Here is a 4,717-nt window from a genome sequence, read left to right as displayed (position 1 = left end):
TTAGAGCTGAATTTTCTCTCTCTCTCTCTAAAAGAGAAATCCTCTTTGTTCTTCCTCTCTCTGCTTGTAAAAACCAGAATCTTTGAACGATCTTATCAGTCTCTGAATGTGGACTGTCTATTTGCACCTGCTTTTTAAAATTCCTTCCAAAGTAATTTCATTGTCTTTGCAAAGACACTTGGAGCTTGGATGTCTGGCTTTCAACAAAGCTCTTGCATTTTAAATGAGATGTTTTGTAAGTATCTGTTTGTGAAGTGACCTACACTAAACCCCCACAATCTATCTCTTTTAATGATATATTAATATATTATATACCCATAACGATACAGATACATAATTTCCTGAAAGTGGTGTTACATGTGGATAGAGTTGTAAAGAAAGCTTTTGGCATATTGGCCTTCATAAATCAAAATATAGAGTACAAAAGTTGGGATGTTATGGTAAAGTTGTACAAGACATTGGTGAGGCCAAGTTTGGAGTATTGTGTGCAGTGTTCGTCACCCTATAGGAAATATATCAGTTAGATAGAAAGAATGCAGAGAAGATTTACTAGGATGTTGCCTGGACCTCAGGGACCGAGTTACAGGGAAAGGTTAAACACATTAGAATTTTATTCACTGGAGCGTAGAAGAATAAGGAGTGATTTGATAGAGGTATTTAAATTTATGAGGGGGATAGACAGGAAATGCAGATAGGTTTTTCCACTAGGTGAGATATAAACAAGAGGATATGGGTTAAGGGAGAACATAAGGGGGAACTTCTTCATTCAGAGATTGGTGGGAGTGTGGAATGAGCTTCCAGCTGAAGTAGTAGATGTGGGCTTGATTTTAACATTTAAGGGAAATCTGGAGAGGTACCTGGATGAGAGAGGTACCTGGATGAGAGAGGTACCTGGATGAGAGAGGTACCTGGGTGAGAGAGGTACCTGGATGAGAGAAGTACCTGGATGAGAGAGGTACCTGGATGAGAGAGGTACCTGGATGAGAGAGGTACCTGGATGAGAGAGGTGCCTGGATGAGAGAGGTGCCTGGATGAGAGAGGTGCCTGGATGAGAGAGGTGCCTGGATGAGAGAGGTGCCTGGATGAGAGAGGTGCCTGGATGAGAGAGGTGCCTGGATGAGAGAGGTGCCTGATGAGAGAGGTGCCTGGATGAGAGAGGTGCCTGGATGAGAGAGGTGCCTGATGAGAGAGGTGCCTGGATGAGAGAGGTGCCTGGATGAGAGAGGTGCCTGGATGAGAGAGGTGCCTGGATGAGAGAGGTGCCTGGATGAGAGAGGTGCCTGGATGAGAGAGGTGCCTGGATGAGAGAGGTGCCTGATGAGAGAGGTGCCTGGATGAGAGAGGTACCTGGATGAGAGAGGTAATGGAGGGCTATGGACTAAGTTCAGGTCAGTGGGACAAGGCAAGAAAAATTGGTTCAGCACAGATGAAAGGGGTCGAAGTGGTCTGTTTCTGTGTTGCAACTGTTCTCTGGTTTTGATGAAGTTAAAAACTGTATTTATAGAAAACTTACAGTGCAGGCCCTTCAGCCCACAAAGTTGTGTGATTTTCGCTCACCTTCCTGGTGCATCAACATCAATTGTTCATCCCATCTGGTCATTTTCATGCAGGTTTTTTGTTGATAAACCAACCTGTGAAAATGGCAGCACTGTTGCACTCCTGCGGGGAGCAGAATCACAGCGCTCCCTCGGGGTCCAACACACCCCCCGCCTTGTCCTGTCTGATCCGTACAAGTATTGAAGGTCAGTGGGTTTCTTTAAAATCTCACGACAGTGGTGTCTGCGCCCAAGATGGCAGCGCCTTTGATTGGCAGCAGCCACAAGGGGTTTCAGGCTGGGGAAGCAGAGGACTGGTGTACGGGACCAGAAAACTGGGATAACACCCCCTCCCCTCCCCCATCTGAGAAGGAGAAGCAGAAGAAAGGACCTACTGGACGGTGATCATGGCAGGCTTCATGCTGCTGGCGACTGCAGTCAAGGGACTCGTGCCAGTTGCGGACGACTGGAGTCTGTCTGAAGGGGTACTAGGATGGGAGGGGGTGCCGAGGACGCTGCAGGGTTCTTAATCGTATCAGAGGTTTGGATCTGGAACTCGAGTTGCTGATGGTTTGGACCGAACTCTGTGTGGCTGCGGAGGCTGCAGGAGCACTGGCAGTGAATCCACGAACACTCGGTAATTCTGGCGGGGATCTCTTTCTCTGACGGTAAGAGACACCAGGCAATTTCTGCCGATGACAAATCTGCCTTACAGCAGATTAAAGCAAGTTTCTGTGCAGGTGGTTCCATGACTTACAACCTCTGCTACTTACGGCCATCCACACATATGACCGAAAAAAAATTACACTTTTATGGATCCGTTCTCAACATCGGGTGTGGTGCCGTCCTCGTCGCCCGTCGAGTGTGCTCGGTGCAGGAACCACGGCTATGTCTTGGCGTTGGTGGGGAGGGGAGACCTTAGCCTCCCAGGCAGGAGCGGGAACTTCAGGCTCTTCCATTTCCGACTTGCGTTCATTTCGAGATACGACCAGTCAGTCAGACCAAAACGTGATTTGAGGACTACCTGTAATATAATACTAGTTGGAACTGATATTCTTTTCACTATAAATTATGGTGAGTGTTTCAGCCCCAGCGATCGGGACCAGGTTTCAAATCCCGCGCTGTCTATAAGGAGATTGTACCTGCTCCCTGTGTCTGCGTGGTTTTTACCTGGGGTCTCCAGTTTCATCCCACCATTCAAAATATACCAGGAGCTTCTAACGCCCTCGGAACCCTCTCTCACCCCACTTCCAATTCCTAGTAGCTTTTCAGCAGCCCTCAGCCTGGCGCGTGTCCTTTGAGTGCAAGATGCCAGCAGCCCTCAGCCTTTGCGAGTTCTTCACCTCGAGTGGCCGACAGCCTGTGAGTTCTCGAGGCACAGAGCCCCTCGCTGGTCCGCCGCCGTGGTCACCGACTCGTAGGGTCGCCTCCTCTGCTTCTCCTTCTCAAAGAAGAGGTCATCTCCAGGATTTCTGGTGCCCAATGCCAGTCCGCTTCCCCGGACCATGCAAACCCTCAAGGCCGCTGCCAGCACAGACACCACGACATAAGGTTTTAAAATGAAATACTCTAGGTCCCTTTCTTTGGCTTGGCTTCGCGGACGAAGATTTATGGAGGGGGTAAAAGTCCATGTCAGCTGCAGGCTCGTTTGTGGCTGACAAGTCCGATGCGGGACAGGCAGACACGGTTGCAGCGGCTGCAGGGGAAAATTGGTTGGTTGGGGTTGGGTGTTGGGTTTTTCCTCCTTTGCCTTTTGTCAGTGAGGTGGGCTCTGCGGTCTTCTTCAAAGGAGGTTGCTGCCCGCCCAACTGTGAGGCGCCAAGATGCACGGTTTGAGGCGATATCAGCCCACTGGCGGTGGTCAATGTGGCAGGCACCAAGAGATTTCTTTAGGCAGTCCTTGTACCTTTTCTTTGGTGCACCTCTGTCACGGTGGCCAGTGGAGAGCTTGCCATATAACACGATCTTGGGAAGGCGATGGTCCTCCATTCTGGAGACGTGACCCATCCCCTGGATGGAGCCGCCAGTGGTCGGACTGGGTTATCGATTCCCTGCGGGGGGGAGCTCCGTGTCTCTGCTCTCCCAGGACCAACACCAGCGGCAGAGCAGCCGTTACTGCAGCTGTGGCGACGCTGCTCTATTTTTTAAACTTGCATGTTCTGGGATCTATGAACTGAGGGGGGGTGGGGGGCAGGTTGGGCAGCACCTATGGAGGGTTACAGCTTCGGGTTAGTCTCGAAAAAAAAGTGTCAAGCCGAAGCATTGACATCAGAAGTCGAGGGATGGGTCAGTATGTTTGCGAAAGGTTGGAGTGTTTTGAATACTGTTGCAGATTTCAGACTTATAATACATGGCATCACATACAAGCCTGAGATTCCTTCTTCCTGCAGGCGCAGCAGAATTATCACTTATTTGCAGCGCAAAAAATAAACTGTGCTTAACGTAAAACATGTCAACAAATAAAAGAACTCTAAAAATGTTCTACCAATCAACCACAATCAGACAGAGAGTCGTGATGAATAGGCTTTAATCACCTTAGTGTCAGCACAGCTTGCCTGCTGCTGGCCCGGATCCAAGGCAGGTAATGAGGGAGGAGTTTGGGCGTAACAGTCTTTTTGGGGATATCTGGGAGGGAGGGGTCACAGGTGCAGCACATATGCATATAGAGGGTAGCAGGACAAAACAGATAACGAATGTAAACGAATGGTGCAATACGGAGAGAGCAAAGAAATCAATAAACTGCACAAGTAAGAGAGTCCCTGTTTGAGTTTGTCGTTGAGGAGTCTGATGGTGGAGAGGGAGCAGCTGTTCCTGAACCTGCTGGGTGCGAGTCTTGTGGCCCCGACAACCTCTTTCCTGATGCAGCAGCCGAGAACAGAGCAGGTGGTGTGGGTCTTTGATGGTTGCTGCTGCTCTCCGACGCCAGCGTTCCCTGTAGATGTACGCAATAGTGGGGAGGGTTTTGCCTGTAATGTCCTGGGCTGTGTCCAGGTGGGCTTGAGCTCAGGGGTGTTGGTGTTCCATTACCAGACTGTGATACAGCCAGACAGCACACTTTCCACCACGAATCTGTAGAAGTGTGCCAGAGTTTCTGATGTCATACCGAACCTCCACAAACTGCAGAGGAACTGGCATGGTTTCTTCATGATGTCATTGGTGTGTTGGGTCCAGGAAAGATCCTC

This window comes from Narcine bancroftii, chromosome 2 (assembly GCF_036971445.1).
Source record: "Narcine bancroftii isolate sNarBan1 chromosome 2, sNarBan1.hap1, whole genome shotgun sequence".
Lineage (NCBI taxonomy): Eukaryota > Metazoa > Chordata > Chondrichthyes > Torpediniformes > Narcinidae > Narcine > Narcine bancroftii.
The sequence above is the reverse complement of the archived record's forward strand: the minus strand, read 5'-3'. Positions refer to the sequence as shown.